Raw genomic sequence first — 18913 nt, forward strand, 5'->3', positions numbered from 1 at the left:
TTTCTTCCATAGGTACACAAACAGTGTGCCGGTTGGTTTACAAATCATTTTGTGCATCCATTTTGTAGTCTTCAATTACAGTTACATTACATAAAAGCTCATATTATCAATCAAAAATTTGATACCCTAATATCATTATTGATCAATCATTTGACTATAATTTTATTCATTCATATTTTACAAGATAACCACAATTTACTTAGTTTATTTTATAACAATTAATATTATCCTCCCAAATCTATCCTAAAAACATTTTGTAGATATAATAAAAAAGAAATACATCTTTATATATTTATTATTTTCTAAAAATCTAGATATTTCATTACTGTATTTTATTATCTAACCATTGATAGAAAAGGTCCCAAATTTTATAAAATTGTTTATCCTCTTGTTCTCTAATTTCATATGTCAATCTACTCATTTCAGCACATTCCAATATTTTCTTACTGATTTCTTCCTGTGATGGTATTTTCTCATTTTTCCAGTTTTTAGCAAATACAATCCTAGCCGCTGTTAATACATTTACAATCAGGTATTTCAAATCTTTGCTATATGTTTCAGGTAAAATTCCCAATAAAAATATCTCTGGTTTCAAGTCTATATGTTTTTTTGTCATTTTTTTCCAACTATCCGTGGATTTTAGTCCAGCATTTTTTAGCGTCCGCACAAGTCCACCACATATGGTAATATGAACCAGGTGTCCAATGACATTTCCAACATTTTTCAGATTTGTTCTTGAACATTCTTGCTATTCTTGTCAGGGGGAAATGCCACCTGTAAAACATCCTATACAAATTTTCTTTATAAGCTGTAGACATTGTCATTTTATAATTTTGAGACCACAATTTTTGCCATTTCTCTAAATCAATCCCATATCCAAAGTTCTTCCCCCAAGCAATCATAGTTTCTTTAACTTGTTCTTCTAGTTTAATTTCTAATAAATATCCATATAGTTTTTAAATCACCTTTTCATCAGTATCTGTCAAAATCTTATCTAAGTCAGTCAATTTATCATAGAAACCTTCTGTTTTAAAATCTTTATCATACCTTGAATGTATTTGCGCATATGAAAACCAATTCATCTTTATACCTTGTTCCTCTAGTTTTTGCATCGATTTAAGTTCAGCCTTTTCATTCAATATTTCCCCATATCTAGCTGTTTGTTCCTTTTTATATATTATAGGATAAGAAAATGCTTCAATAGTCAATAACCAGACTGGAATTTTCAAATAACATTGTCTTTTAATCTTCTCCCAATTTAACCACAAAGACTCCCGTATATGATGTCTTCTAAAATAGCCCTGTATTTTAGTTCTATTCTACCATAAAAAAGCATGCCACCTAACAACAAATCATGTCCTTCCAGTGTCAACAATCTAGTATTTCTTAATGTTATCCATTCCTTGACCCACATCAGGTTTGTAGCTTGGTAGTACAACTCCCAATTAGGCAAAGCAAATCCTCCTCTAATTCTAGCATCTTGCAAAAGCTTTAACTTTATTCTCGCTTTCTTACCTTGCCATATATATTTCAACACAATTTTATTTAAATCTTCAAAATAGTCTTTTCCAAGCCTAATTGGAATTGTTTGGAACAAATATAAAATTCTGGGTAGGATATTCATCTTGATTGTTGAAATTCTCCCTATTAGTAACAATTGTTTAGCTTAATGTCCTTTTTCTGTGACATTTTCTGTAGCTCTTTTTCAAGTCTTTTATACTCATCCTCTAGAGCCTTAGAGGCTTGCCTTTTCCTAGTATTCCTTTTCCTTGTATAATCTATTATCAAGCCTCTAGCATATGCCTTCATTGTATCCCATACATCCTGAATTGAGTATCTTCTTTTTTATTTTTTCTAAAGAAAAAGGCCAATTCTCCATCTACTGTGTGAAGTCTTTTTCCTTTAGAATAGTATTATTTAGCATCCATCTCAATCTTCTTTTTTGTCCTTTCCATTTAATTGTCATTGGATTGTGCTCTGCCCAAGTACTTGTTTCAATATTTATTTCTTGAATATTAGATATTAATTTGTTGACATCCATATCATGTCTATTCTGGACCATGATAAATGTCTATTTGAATAGAAGGTATATTGTTTAGTTTTAGCATTTCTTTCTCTCCATGTATCTTTTAAATTTAATTCATCAACCATTTTAAAAAAGGATTTTGGGAGGGTCTTTCTGTTTTGCTTTGTTGTTGTTGCTGTATAGTCCAATTTATTGTCTACAATTCCATTAAAATTTCCCATCATAACTATATTGGCATAGTCCAGTTCAATTATTTTCATATGCGATTTTTTGTAAAATTCTTCTTCTTTGTCATTGGGAGCATAGATTGCAATCAGGAGTGTTTTCATATTATTGTCCATTATTTCCACCATTAGTATTCTTCCATCTTCATCAGTATAGATCAATTTTGCTGGGGTGGTCTCTTTAATATATAAAACCACTCCTCTTTTCTTACATTGGGTCAAGGAAGTAAATATTTTCCCTAATTTTGGCTGTACCAACAATTGTTCATATTGTTTTTTAATATGTACTTCTTGTAGACAAATTATATCAAATTTTAATTTCTCTAATTTATGAAAAGTTTTCCTTCTTTTGGCGCCTGAGTTAAGTCCATTTATATTAATTGTAATCAATTTTTTCTCTTCCATGGTTATATTTTATAGTTGGGTTTAGTAGCTCTCGTAGATCTTGGTTCACATTGTTCTTTGGCTCCCACCTTTCCACCTACTGCGCCTTCTTCTTTTTCAGTCTCCATTTGACAGTCCTCTTGGAATTCAATTAATGAGATCTCTCTTTCTGCCTCTTCCTCTTTCCTTCCAAAAAATTCTGTATAAAATAATTCCGCTTTCTCAACTGAGTCAATTTTATGTCTCTGTTCTTGCCATGTGAACATTAACCCTTCTGGAATCAGCCATCTATAATTCACCTCTTTTTTAAGTAGCATTTTAGTCAGGAATCAGTATTCCCTTCTCATCTCTCTCACTCTTCTGGGTATTTGTTTTAAAACCACAATCTCCTTGCCTTTGTATTTCAATGTTTTCTCTCTTGCCACTTGCAATATTTGTGTTTTAATGGCTTTCTTTGTAAATCTAATATGAACTTCTCTTGGTAAGTTATTTCTCATTGCATATCTTGTAAAAACTCGATATACCTCATCTATTCCATCCATCATCTTCTCTTCAGTTATTTCCAAAGCTTCGGCCAATATTTCTATCATTATCTCAGCTAGATTTTGTCCTTTTTCTTCCTCTATGTTTTGAAATCTAAGATAAAATTCTGATCTGTCCATCTCCCATCTCAGCATACCACTTTTATCTTGTTCAACCACGGTTAATCTGTTATCAATATCACCAATCTTCTTGTCTCTTTGTTTATCTTTTTCTTCAATTTTTTGGAATCTCTCATCATACTTTGACATCATTTGTTGAATATTCTCCACTTTTTCATCAGTTTTCCCTGTTCTTTGTTTGATGTTCTCTATTTTCTTTTCAATAGTCTCTGATCTTGTTTTAATATCTTGGATTCCTTTCATAATCATCTGTAGAGTCACCTTTTCTTGTTCTTTTTCTTGCTTTAACATTTTCTATATTGAACGTTGTCCTCCAGCTGGTGGAGAGGCAGAAGTAGAAGTTGAGGATCCAGGAGCTGTAAGTTTCCTACTCATTTTGAACAATTCAAAATCTTCAGGTTCTTCTAAACCTTAATCCAATTGTGAAGTAGTCAATTATAATTCAGAGTAAAAAATAAAAATGGTAGAGAGGAACAATGCCCAATAGTAATTAAAAAGGGGGGGGGGAGACAAAATTTATTCAAGTTCTTGTAAACCTTAATCCAATCAGTAGTTAAATGAAGAAAAAGACTTTAAAAAAAAAAACAAGAGAAGGGGAAAAATTCTTCAGGTTCTTCAACACCTTAATCCAATTGAAAGGTCTCAAATATAAAAAAAGTGCATAAAAATGAACCAAAAGGGTAGATAAAACAAAAACAAAAAATGCCAGGAAAAAAAGAGAAAAGGCTTTTAAGGCTTTCCCTTTAAAATAAAAAACAAACGTGGAGATTGGACTTCCAAAAGAAAAAAAAAAGACAAAAACAAGCTCCAACCAGGCCAAAAATCCAAATAGTTATTACAAGAATAAAGATTTTGAAAAAAAAAATACAATAAAGCTGGTAAGGAGGGATAGCACAGCTTAGAAAAAATAAAAAGTGCACACTGCATTTTGTTTAGTTATCCAAAGCTCTTATTATAACTCTCTTCTCCAAAGATTTATCACCTTTTCTTTTCGTAAGCTTCAACACCAGGCTCCAGCTGTTGATAGAAATCCAGAAGAGCACCTGCAATAACACTCTCCCATGCTCTTCCCTCTATCTTATCTCATAGCAATGTCCTTGAAAAGGAATCTCAGTTCTTTCTTTCTCAGCTTTCTCAGCTTCATCTGGTCACAGGGAATAAAGCATTTTCAAGCCTCTATTTGGCAGTGTTACAAAGTTTCTTTGCTCTCACTTTCCCCCTCCTTTCCTAAGCAAAACGTAATAAAAATTACCAAAAAAAAGGAAAGAAATATTAAAAAAGAGAAGTAACTAAGTGACTAAAGGGAGCCTCTAGCCTAAAATATTACAAAATCAAAAAGGAGAAAAAATGATAGGTATAAATAAGAAAAGAACCAGTCCAGTTCCAAAATACAAAATCACATATAGAAATCCAGCAATGAAAAAAAAAACTTTAATTTGACACTTCCGTTTAAAATCGCCGCTTAATCACTTCTATCAAAACGTTTACAGATTCTTTCTTTTCCTTAGGGTGTCCTTTCAAGTCTTAGAATAAAAAAGTTCTCACCAAACCAGCACACTTGCTCTTTCTGCTCTCTTCCGTTTCGGAGCTGTCCCAACTTCAGCAGCTTTAATGGCTGCCTCTTTGCCGCTGGCAAGAAGAGCTTCTCCTGGATCTACCAGGGACTTTGCGGTATCCCTGTAATCAACAGGATGCGCTCCTCACTTTCTCTGTCTCTTTGGGATGGTTTAGATCTGTTTGGACTGTCCAGGGGCAAAGATACCAGCAGTGATCTCAGACCTCTGAGATTGCATGCCGTATCGTTGTGATGCCAGCTCCACCCTCCTGACAAACCAGATTTCTTAACATTATATTAAAAAAAGAAAATATACTTTTCAGTGACACTGAAAAAAATGTTGATTTCATTCATACTTTATTCTTGAAATATATATTCAATAGGTAGAAGTTGCAATACTGGCATTGGGAAACCTTCAATCTCAAAAGACCATGGTATTGTGCTCTGAAAAAATATTCTAAAACAGAATTTAGTGTGGTAAAAAGGCCAATTCAAGATTGGCAATCCCTTCCACACTGAGAACAGAAACAATCTGCCTGCCCAGTTTGCAATAGTGCTTCTGCTTAAATAATTAAATAAATAAATGTTTATTATTAAACTTTTCAACTGATGACAAAAGAGATACCATCTTCTTATCAGTATTTAGCTTTAGACCAGCAGACACTTCAAGGATTGAAGAAAAATCCCACAGGACTAGGTTAGACTATGTAATTAACAACTTTATGTAATTAACAACTTTAAGTCCATTTCAGTTATATAGGAGGTACATTATATAAGGACAACAAAGAAACCAAGCCTTGTAAAACAAAAGGTGGTTACTTGAAAATGAAAAATCTTAGTGCAAAGTATTTACTTGTGGTTAACTTTTTAACTCTTCAGTCCCCCCCTCCTTTTTTAGCTGTTCCTTGTTATTTAAATCAGGCCTCATCAGAATAGCGTAACATTTTGGAAAGAAGATGAAAGCCAGTAACCCTCCACTAGAGCACAAAATGGAGAAGATCTCTACAGCCACCACATATTTCCCCTTTGTGCTCAAGTATGTTGGAACAAAGGACAGCCAGACACTGCAAAAGACCAACATGCTGAAGGTGATAAATTTGGCTTCATTAAATGTGTCTGGTAACTTCCTGACCAGGAAAGCCACCCAGAAGCTGATAATTACCAAGAGACCAATAAAACCGAGGACACAATAGAACATGATAGTTGACCCTTCCTTACATATCAATAGAATTTTTTTGGGCAGGGAATACATATCAACATCTAAGAATTATGGAGAGATTGATAGCCATACAGTAGAAATAATGGTTTGAATAAAAGAACAAGAGAGAACAATTGAAAGACCACCCATTTTCTAATTCTGGACCCTGGCTTGGTAGTCATGAAAGCAAGAATTACGATGATAGTCTTTGCCAAAATGCTAGAAACTGCCACAGAAAAGATGATGCCAAAAGTAACTTGCTGAAGAAGACATGTCCATTGACGAGGCTGACCAATAAATAGGAAAGCACAGAGAAATGAGAGCAGGAGGGAGATGAGAAGAATGTAGGTCAGGGTCTCATTGTTGGCCTTCACAATTGGCGTGTCATTGTTTTTAATGAAGAGCCAGAGCATCAAAATAGTAAGAATAAAACTGGTAAAAATATTCCCCAGCATTTCTTCATAGGACAAAAATGTTACATATTTGGGAAGGCAGACATTTTGCTTCTCATTTGAATAATGATCTAGTGGACACTGAAAGCAGTTGTCCATGTCTGTGGGGAAAGAGAAACAGGCTTTTATTCTATATAGAGCTTTCTTGAAAATGATACTGGAATAATCAGATCTGTTTTAACTGTTCATCCATATAGACAACTGCATGATTTACAAACTGGGTACCTCAGTAGATCATCAGTCATGATCACAGACCACAATTGGGCAACCACTCCTCTATGTACTATCACTTACCCTTCTGATTAGAAATCTTCTCTGTTGAACAGGAAGGCAATTATAGCAGTAAAATGGTTTCCCTTCTTTTTTGGCCTTCCGAATTTGATAAGGATTTGATAAGGGCCCTGTAACTTAATTTTATTATTAATTGGGACATTATCACAGATGATGCTTGCAATTATTTATTTAATGGATGTTTTTATAGTTTCAATGTTTTCTAACTTTTTAAAATTTTATTGCTTTTTAGAATATTAAGCCATCAGTGTCACTTGGCTGAGTTGAGCAGTTGTAGAAATTGAATCAATTCAAACATCCATCCATCCATCCATCATTCTGGGTACCTCAACAAATAATCAGTTGTGATCACAGTTAGCAAGTGGGAAACCATTCTTCTAATTATTTTAATTTACCCTTCTGATTAGAAATGTTCTCTGCAGGACAAGGAAGGCAATCATAGCAGCAAAATGGTTTTCCTTCCTTTTTGGCCTTTCTATAACCTGGATAACAATTGTCATTGCAAACAGAAAGAGGCTTTGCCCATAGAGAAAAGAAAGGTTTTCCATCTTGCAAATGTATACATCTACAAATAACCATAGAAACTTGTACTTTCACAGATGAATAATTCAGAAAAAAATATGATAACTTATAATGAAGAATCCTTTAGGGGAAAATTGTTTTTGAATTTTGTTTATGTGTGACCAGAAATTCATGTATAGAGTGATAGCTAGGCAGTGAGTCAGATTAAAAATGACATGATATATTATATATCTGGACCAATCAAATGCCATTTAAATGTCATATTTTGAATTTATTAGCATTTCACAATGATATTTTCTTTATTATTGATTTTCGTCTTTAAAGTTTTCAATTAAAAATACTTCAATTGGAGATGATAACTCAAATGAATGACTATAGCTCCCACATATATTTAAGTCATGATTTTGGATGGAAACCATGGTATAAATGATACAATCAAATAAACATGACATTAACACCTTGACATATTAAGCAAGAAGAGATGACATGCTTGTCCTGAAATATATGATTACTGCATATTGATACGTTATGTAAAAAGCAATATTTGAACATTTCATGTTTTGTTGGATTCTTTCTCCTATGTCTTGTGTTCTGATATTTCTTTTTACACTTTCTCTGCATTTTTCTGAGGTAGTTGAGGAGGAGTTGATTAAAAAAATTCTTTTTTTAAAGTTTGAGTCAAACTCAATGATTTTACAGGTCTTACCTGATTAAACCACTTTGACCAGATTATGTTTTCCTCTGAAATAATAAATGTTTTTTTCTGTGAGAGACAAGGGTTGTATGTCTCCAATTTTGACTCTAAGGAAGGAAAGGTTTGGGAATATTACCCAATTGATAATATCAAATCCAGTTTCCAGTTCTCCATTTTGAATGAAAAAAAACTGTTCCCCCAACACTGTTGTTAAATGAGATTATTTTCACAAAATGGTTGAGCTGAAAAGAGGAGAGGAGATTGCAATCCATCAGGATATATTTAAGGATAGTGGTGTTTGTGATTTAAGTTTTTTCATGCATGACAAATAGACATAAACTGAAAACAGGAATTAAAATAGTGTTTTACAGGAAAAGAAAAAATTTGGATGAATAAAGGCCTCAAGCATTTGTTTGCTGGACACCTGTTGCTATGCAAGGTCATGCCTATTTGTAAATGGGTGTGATCCATGCCTTTATGGTTAGGTCTCAATACAGAGTAACTCTTAGGCAAATAGCTTATCAGAGCTCTCTGAGAAGATGTATCAGTGACTGTCTTTCTACAACTGATCCAACATGTTTCTAATTGTAAAACTGTATTTTTTTGTAAGCTACAAAAGTAATTTTTAAACGCTCCATAGAATAGCCATAAAAGAATTAAGTAGAAATTCAACAATTTAGGAAGGCACATCCTGCTATTAAACTATGTGAACTGTGCAAAACCAACTATGATTTTGTTGACAAATAATTTTAGAATTAGATCATTATTGAGAGTTGGATGGCATCATTTGCATAGTTTTCTATGATATAATACAATTAAGATGTCAGCTCATAAAACATTCCTATGTCTGTTTCCGAGTTGCCATAAGAAGGACAGGGGAACCTGAAGGAGAAGTATGGGAAATAAAAACCAGAAGCACATTCCATGCTTATAAAGATTGTAGCCTAGGGTATTAGATCTTCTGCCCACGAAAATCCTTCATTGGAGAGTGTGATTGATTACACCCAGCCTGTGACCATGTTTCGTTGGAAAATCTGATTTATGACACACTCAGGAGTGAGGGGTGGGAAATAGGGTCATAGGTGATAGTAAATTACATGTGTCAGAGTTGGCTTCATATGGCTTAGTGCTGGACACATTGCTATTAATAAATCTTTTGGATTCTTTTGAAGTTTGGTTCGAGGCTCATGATTTAATTAGGGCAATCTTCGGAACCCTGACATAAGGTTAATGTAGATTTTAAGAATAATTTATTAGAAGTGATCAACTGAGAATATGGAAGAGATATGAATTTAGAATTCAGCCAGAAAATGCCTTTATGGGTCTTGAAATAATTAACATTTTACAAGAAAGAAACTATAGGTAAAGAAAAATGCTTAATTTATCAGGAATTGTTAGAACAAAAACATGGTGAATTGGTCTTCTGATTTCTCTCCAAAAACATCAAATTCTGTCTTCTGCTGCTAATTTCAAATAATATCCTCCTCCTGCTCCTCCTCTTCCTGTTCACCAACCCCCACTCTCTTCTAACACTGATGATGTTATCTGGTTGAGTCATGAAACATCTGCAACTAAATAATCAAGCTCAATAAGCACCAAGGGCCCCACAGTTGTCCTCATTCACAAACTCACTCCCCTTCTACCACTGTGAAAAAGGTGATCACCTGACGGTTTGTGAAGCAATGCTAGCTTTCACAGTTCACATTTTTGGGGTAATATTGGGCTTCAGTTATTAATAACCATGTTTAAGACAATAGAGTTCCTGATGTTTCACCAACATCTGCTATGAATTAGACCCAACTTGCCTCTCAAGATACAGTTCATATTTGTAAACCAGCTTCCATACATGCTCAGCTGATATATACTTTTGAAATTTTAAACTATGGGAGCTATAGTAGTATAGTGCTCAACTACTTTGAAACTCATCAAATTTGTTACTTGCTGAATTTTGATGCCAAAATTTATCCCAATGATCATTGTTTATCTGGTACTCAACGCAAAAACTAGAATTTGTTCTTGTTTGTTGCCTTGTGACACACTACATTAATTTGTATGGGAAAAAATGTTTGGGACTCATCAATTTTGGTACTCATCACACCTTCTGGAACCAATTAACAAAATGGTTCTAGTCACAAAAGAAATATAACACAAAGCAATATGTTTCTATTTAATATAGAATCCCTCCCATGAAACACATTGCTTTTTTAAGTTGTGAAGTCGTGTCTGACCCATAGACAACATTCCTCCAGGTCTTCCTGTCTTCTACCATCTCCCGGAGTCCATTTAAGCTCATGCTGACTGCTTCAGTGACTCCATCCAGCCACCTCATTCTCTGCCATCCCCTTCTTCTTTTGCCATCAGTTGTTCCCAGCTCTTCTCCAGTTAGTCCTTCCTTCTCATTAAGTGGCCAAAGTATTTGAATTTCATCCTCAGCATCTGGCCTTCTAAATAGCAGCCAGGGTTGATCACCTCCAGGACTGACTGGTTTGATCACCTTGCAGTCCAAGGGATTTTCAAGAGTCTTCTCCAGTAACATAGTTCAAAGGCCTCAATTCTTTGGTGGTCAGCCTTTCTTATGGTCCAACTTTTACAGTCATACATTGCAACTGGGAAAACCATAGCCCTGACTCTATGGACTTTTGTAGGCACATTGACCTAATTTTAATCAACTTTAATTATATAAAACATTACCTGCCATAGGTGTTCAGCCAGCAAGCTATGGATTGCTTCACTGACACTCTCGTCTTTTTCAATTGAAATGAAAGCATGTTGTGCAAAGCATCAGCCATGGCATAGACTGCATTGTAAATGCTGTAGCTATGGGAAGTCATGCTAATTTCAAAAATAGATACTGGGAGATTCTCCAGTTTCTCCTTACCAGTGCAGGAGACCCTTTCTTGTCTGTCTATTGTAGACTCCGGAAAGAAACACCCAAAGGCCTCTTCCCCAAAACCCTGAATGAAACCATCTTCTACTTCAAAGTTAGCATTTATCAACTGAAGAAAGCCAGTGAATCTCAGGACCTCCTTTGAGTGAACTGCTAAGGACAGGGCACCATGAAGGAAGTCTATGCCTTCTTTCTTTTGAAAGGGGAATGATGTGAATTCCATCTGAGCTGTCATAATGTAAACCCTTCCTTTTGCCATTATTGATACATCCTCGTAGTTTGACAATGTGGAAAATATTCTAAAAAATATCATGGTCTCAATTTCACCATAAAAAACGGATATATTAGCAATACTTTTAATAATAGTATTTTACTGATTTATTCCCTCTGCCGCCATCTTATCAATATCACTAACTGATGTAATTACTGGAAATCTTTCTATATAGTCAAAGCATATTCCATTCTCAGAAAACATAGGAAGTGTACCCTGGACAAATTTCTCTCCATTGTTATCATTGTCATATAATACCCCAATCCATGTCCACTGGAAATGCAACAGTAACTGGAGAATCCCTTTGTATTGTCTGTGTACATCTGGAAATATCTGATGATAGAAAATACCTTGAGTTTTCTGATTCATCTCAGAAGCAAAGCCATAAGTGAACTATAGCATATAAACAAAAACTGTGTTAGAGAATTAGTAGCTAAATAAATTTTACATATTTAGATTTCCTTTTTATATGAAGGAGATTATGAAATCAAGTTCCCAAATCCTGAAAACTGAATGTGCTGATAAGCAGATACCATAAAACATATAACAGAATTGTAAAAAATGCTTTGGAAAAAATAAAGAAAACCTTTATTTCCTTTTTTTTCCTGTGAACACACTAGTACACATTAAAAAATGGAGTGATGCCCGCTCTGAAAAGAAAATCAAGAGAGATAAACCAAGAATGTCCGGAACTGATCTGAATTTTATTTTTATTTTATTTATTTATTTTGTCAAACGATTACTAGTTAAGAGGTATAAGCATAAGCATGGTTATAAATACATAAAATGGATACGAATAAGAAAAAAAGAAACAATAGGATAGGGATGGTAGGCATGTTTCTGCACTTATGCATGCCCCTTACAGACCTCTTAGGAAAGGGGTGAGGTCAACAGTAGAGTCTAAGGTTAAAGTTTTTGGGGTTTGGGGAAGAAACCACTGAGTCAGGTAGACTATTCCACATGTTGACTACTCTGTTGCTGAAGTCGTATCCTGCAATAAAGTTTGGTTTGGTTCATCTTGAGTTTGTATCTATTGTGTTCTCTTGTATTGTTTTGGTTGAAGCTGAAGTATTTATTGTCAGGTAGGACATTGCAGTATATAATTTTATGTACTAAGATCAAACTGAAGGCGGCATAGTTCTAGACTGTCTAGGTCTAGAATTTCAAGTGGTGGCATAATGTATTCTGCTACGAGTAGAGGAGTGGAGGACTGTTATAAAATATTTCTGGACTTTCTCAATTGTATTAATATCAGACATGTAATGTGAGTTCCAGATTGATGAGCTGTATTCAAATATCGGTCTCGCAAATGTTTTATTTTATATTTTTTATATATTTTTTATTTTTTTATAAAATAAAATAATATTTTATTTTATAGCAAATGAATTAAAAATGAGCTGAATTAAAAATGAGCATGATGACATTATCTGGGATGAGTTCAGTTGGTGTAACATTGCATGTTCTGAAAATGAATAATGTCATGGTTTTTTTGCATGTTGGAAAACAAAAACAAAACTTTTCCATACTATTTTACATATTGGTTCAATTATCACTAAAGGAAAATCAACGTTCTTCACAGGTTTTCATTAACTGTTCATAGTAAAGAGAAAGGGAACACACACACACACACACACACACCTATCTATTTGTTCTCAAAAAGATAGAATTTGAACTTAAAGGCTAGATAAATAGATATAAGTTTAAAGAATTGGAAGAAAGTCTTACTTGTGGAATCTTGTAAATAGATAGGATAGCTGCCATATGGATACAGACTTCAGAATTAGGTCCTCCAATGACTGACACTAGGTTGTTCTCTGTTTCACAGTTGTAGTTAGGGATTAACTTGCCTTGTGTTGAGAATACTTCCATTGAGGCATAATATGTCCAGATTGCAATAAAGTTGCTGTTATGGATATGGGAGCCCAGAGTAAGGTTGGGCAAAATCTGGGGATTTTCATTGATCTCCTTTATAGCAAATGCCAAACACAAAATGTGTTGGTAGAGCTGAGTCACCACACTGAAATGAAAACGAGACATTGATTTGAGCTCATTGGGTTCAGCACAAGAGCTGCACAACTTTTGTTCAACTCATAGCTTTAAATATATTGTACTCATAGCTTCCATCAGATGGTTACTAATGAATGTTGTTGAATTAAAATGCATCTATTTCAGTTTTCATCACATAGCAATGATACAACTTTAAAAGATACTGTTTAATATTAAAAAAATATCCAAGAATTTTTAGATTAGAATCTTTAGAATTCTTTTATTGGCCAAGTGTGATTGGGCACACAAGGAATTTGTCTTGGTGCAAATGCTCTCTGTATACATAAAAGAAAAGATACATTTGTCAAGAGTCAAGAATCATAAGGTACAACACTTAATAATAGTCATAGGGTCTGGGATGTGAGGTGTACAATAAACAATCAAACCATACTAGGAAACAGTCCATATGAATCTTAAGGATACAAGAGACAAAGTTACACTCATATAGTCACAAGTGGAAGGAGAAGGGTGATAAGGAGCGATGAGAAGGTTAATAGTAATAGTAGTGCAGACTTTGTAAATAGTTGGACAATGTTGAGGGAATTTGTTTAGCAGAGTGATGGCATTGAGGGAAAAACTGTTGTGTCTAGTTGTTCTGGTGTGCAGTGCTCTATAGTGCTGTTTTGAGGGAAGGAGTTGAAACAGTTTATGTCTGGGATGTGAGGTGTACAACTAATTCTATACACAATTCAATAGCAATCTTATTATTGGCTTTGTATCTTCTGGGGTAATTTTATCTACATTCCAAAGCACCATTCTGCATGTGTAGAAAAAAAACCAATTATAAATTCAGGGGTCACCTCCATGAGGTTGTTCGCTCCCACATTCCTTAATTTAGTTCATTGATTAAAATTTAGCATCATAATTCTCAAGATTGTCTCTAAATCAGGTTTTTGCAAGACTGAAATAACTAAGCACCATGTTATTGTGACTTATTGGATTTGAGGGAAATTATTGACAATTAGTTCAACTGTTGATATTCATTTTAGAAACAATGAAAATCAGATCTTTAAGTCTGAGTATAAATGACAAAATAATTTTAAGAAAATTGGGAAATGTTATTTTCACAAATATACAGATATTTCATTACTCAGAACAAATATAATTAACTGTGCAGCTGAATCACTCTATTTCTTTTTAAAGAATTGAAATAAAACAGAATACTCCATCAGTTAAAAAAATGATGTCAGAAAGATTTTAATTTAAAAAATTAGGAAATGAATTTATGACTATCCTTGGTGAAATTTAATTAAAAATAAATATTGGATCAACCTCTCATCCTCAGGCAGAATATAATAGAAAATACTGTTTTATTAGATTCCAAAAACTTCCTTCAAAGTAATGTACAGATAACTTAACTATTAAATTGCCTAAAACTAGGTATATGTATAACATTAAATCCCTTCCACAGAATTAACTGAGAATTTGAACTGCCAAAATCATGAAGTCAGAATCATGAATTTATCCATATGAATGAGATTAAGTAGAGCTGTTTATTCCCAATGCATTATTAATGGACCCTGACATTCAAGACATCTTTAAGCAATTGCAGTCCTCATGGACAAAGGGATAAACAATACAGACTCAGGATCGAACATCAAACTCATTTCCAAATAATTAGTTTTAGATACATGAGCATCTTACAAAGTATCATAGAAAAGGTTGGTAGAAGGCTTTTCATGAAAATGTATTGTGTTTGAAAATATATAGATTTGAGACAAAATAGCAGCAACAATGACATCTCCTGGTTGATAGTATTTATGAAGAATTGGAACAGGATCACCAACAATGCAATTCATGTTAGGAATCTCTGAAACTGCCCTAAACAACAGCATTAAGACCAATACAGAAAGCTTCATTAATTTGCATTGGTATTTAATTTTTAACAATTCTGTCAATGGTAATGCAATTTGTGTGAATTTGGGAATAAACTGCCGGTAAATGTTCACGAAGCCTAGAAAACTTTGAAACTGCTTTCTTGTCTTTGGGGCTTTCCAATTGACTATTGCTTTTACTTTATTGGGATCCATCTCTAATCCTTTATTTGATATTCTATACCCCAAATAATCCAATGATGTGCAATGAAATTCACACTTCAAAAGCTTCACATACAACTTAGCCTCAAGTATTTTTTTCAGAACAGTTTGTTCCAATGCCACATGTTCTTCCATTGTTTTAATGTAAATCAGGATATCATCTAAGTATACCAAAATGCCACGATATAAATGTTCTTGCAATATTTCATTTATAAGTTGCATGAAAACGGTGGGTGGTCCCTGCAGCCCAAATGGCATAATGTTAAAGTGGAAGCTTCCAAGGGGGCAATTGAAGGTAGATTTCCACTGATCCCCCTCTCTAATCCAAACCTGATAATAAGTTTCACATAAATCCAATTTAGTGAAGTAATGGCCAGTTGCTAATGTTGCTAACAAATAATTGATTAACAGAAAGGAGTATACATTGTCTACACAAATAGTATTGAGCCCATGAAAGTCAACACAAAGACATAATCCACCATCCTTTTTCTCATGAAACAAAATGGGCAGCTATATGTGATCTCCCTGGTTGAATAAACCCACGAGCCAGATTCTTATTGATGCATTTTCCCATTTCTTCCATCTGCTTTGGAGTCATTGCGTACATTCTTGGTTTTGGAAACTTCACCCCAGTAATCAAATCAATTGCACAATCTGTTGTTCTATATGGTGGTAATGTTTCACATTCCTTTTCACCAAATACATCTGACAAATCTTTATATACATCAGGGTAGGGGTTTGGTTCTAATTCAACCACAGCTGTTACATCTTCTCTATTTTGCATGTATGGAGGAGGTGTAGGGCCAACTATAATTTGTAACTTCCGGAACCCATCCTCCCACCATGTCATGGGTTTCCATTTGTCTAACCATACTAAACCCAAAATGAGTGCTTCCTCCATGTCTGGTACTACAATAAATCATAAGGTCTCCCAATGACTCCCTATCTCCATCTTGACAGGAGTTGTCATTACAGTGGCAGGACCCCCACCCAATAATGAACCACTTGCTCAAATTATATAGGCTTGGGCAAATTCTCCACTGATAACTGCAGTTCATCAACTACCCTTTTACTAATTAAACACCTAGTACATCAGTGTCATCAATGCTCCATACTGACCCCTTATTTTTCTTACCTGATTCTCTATTACTACTGGTATAATAAATGGTCGTACGGGATTACTCACTAAATCTTCCTCCTCCAGACTGTCCCCTCCACTATCATATAGCCCTGAGACTACTCTGGGTGGTTGGCCGTCATGTGTCTTCCTCTCATGACCACTTGACATTACATCTGTACCTGCATTTTGTGATACACATTGAGATCTTTCAGAGCTACCCAATCCTTGTCTCATACCATGTGCCATACCACTACCTTGTACATTACTGCTAGTGGGGCCAGGAACCTGAGTTACTTGCTTTCTATAATCAGTTTCTATAGATGGACACTCTACCGCCCGATGTCCCAAGCCTTGACATTGAAAACATCTCATCAACACTCTTCCTCTACTGTTACCTTTACCCTGTTCTCCCATCCTTCCTCGTGCTGTTAATGCTCCCATCTTCTGTTTTCTGGGGTCTTCGAATGTAGGATGCAATTCCCGTAACCCAACATCCAATTCTACAACCATTTTATACCATTCCCCCAGTTTCTGGGGAACCCCCCTGTAAAGATAAGTTTGCCTCAATGCCTTGTCTAAACCAGATCTAAATCACTAATCAATAATCTTTCAGTCCAGGTGCGCAACCTAGTTGACAACTTTCAAAAATCTCTATTCTACAACAGGTCTGCCCTCCTATCTTAATGACATTAATGCTTCTTCATACTGATGAATCCTTGACCTATCTTCAAACTGAACCCTAAATGCATCCAAAAACAATCCAACATCAATCAATTCCTTCGCATGCACACTGTGCAATTCTGACACCCAATCGGCAGCATCACTTGTTAAGACTGCTGTAATAGTGACTATGATAGACCACTGTGAAGGGTTGCAATTTGAATATAACTTCAGGTACTTCACAACTTGGCTTAAAAATAATGCTAACCTGTCAGGGTTCCCATTGAATGATGTGTTTATAGGAAAAAACGCTATCTAAAGATCCCAATTTGGATCTCAATGATGGAGGTGATGATACATCTGAAAAAGATGATAAAATATAAAGACCTACTGGATGCACAAGGAACTTTAAAATCATGGCAAGATCTCCAAGAACAAGGGCTATGAATTAACAGGTGAGCTTACCTCCAAATACAAATAGATATAGACAGGATAAGAAAGTTTTTGGAATCTACAGTAAGTCACAACAAATAGATAAAATTTTACTAGGTTCAGACAAAAAAAATATAACCAAATTTTACAACTACATATTAGAGATATAATTAGAGGAGGAAGCAGTCAAAGGCAATATGATAGCTTGGAGCAGAAATATAGGATGTAGCATTACTTTAGTAGAATGGGAAAAGGTTTGGACCAGGAATAATAAAATCACAAAGTCATCAACATATAAAGAAAATGCCTATAAAATGTTTTACAGATGGCATCTCTCTCCTTCAAGATTAGCAAAGATGTCTCCTAACATGAATCCAAATTTCTGGAAATGTAAAAAGAAACACAGAATATTCTACCATATATGGTGGTCCTGTTCAGAAGCCCAAAGATACTGACGGAGAATTAAAAAAATTGTTGGAGGAAATCACAGCTGAGCAGATTGAATTAAAACCAGAATTCTCCCTATTAGGGATAGTCAATAGACAACTTCGAAAAAAGCTAAATATATAATATTAGACATACTTACTGCAGCCAGATTAGCTTTTGCACAATGTTGGAAACAAGCTTATCTTCCAACAGAGGAAATGACTATTCAGAAAATAGTAAGCTGTGCAGATATGGATAAATTGACCCTAACACTTAAGGATAAAGAATAATTAGAATATTACAAGAGTTGGAAATGTTGGTATGATTGGATAGAACAAAGATAGATAATATAATAGTAAATATTATTAAACCGTAAAGCAAATTAAGCTACATTGGTAGTAAATATATACTTGCATTAAGATTTAATTATAACTATGACACCAATAATGATAACAAATAAGGAACCACAAACTGTTGATAATGGAATTACCTTTTATTAGGTTTTTTTTTCTTTGTTTTTCTATGTTGTGTATGTGTTTGTTTATTTTAATTGTATATTCAATAAAGTTTGCTTTAAAAAACATCATCATCAGATGGCAAAAGGTTACAGGTCTTTACTTTGAGGTCTCACTGATTTTGCATGGGTAAAATAATAGAAGGTAATGAATTTGTAGATCTCTCAGTTATTTCTTTGATTTATATGCTGCTTACTATTCAGTTCAGGCCTCAATGTGATGTTATAGCATTTAGGGAAAAAAGATGCACACCAGGAGCCCCCCACACTGGATGTTATAATGGAAAAGATCTCCACAGCTACCATATGTTTGCCTCCTGTGGTCAGATAGCTAGGAACAAAGGAGAGCCAAACACTGCAGAAAATCAACATGCTGAAGGTGATAAATCTGGCTTCATTAAAAGAGTCTGGTAATTTCCTGGCAAAGAAAGCTGCAGTAAAGCTGACAAGGGCTTAGAGGAACATGAAACCCAAGACACAGAAGAACATGACAAAGGAGTTTTCATTACATTC

This window comes from Pseudonaja textilis, chromosome Z (assembly GCF_049901715.1).
Source record: "Pseudonaja textilis isolate UNSWEBS1 chromosome Z, rPseTex1.2, whole genome shotgun sequence".
NCBI lineage: Eukaryota > Metazoa > Chordata > Lepidosauria > Squamata > Elapidae > Pseudonaja > Pseudonaja textilis.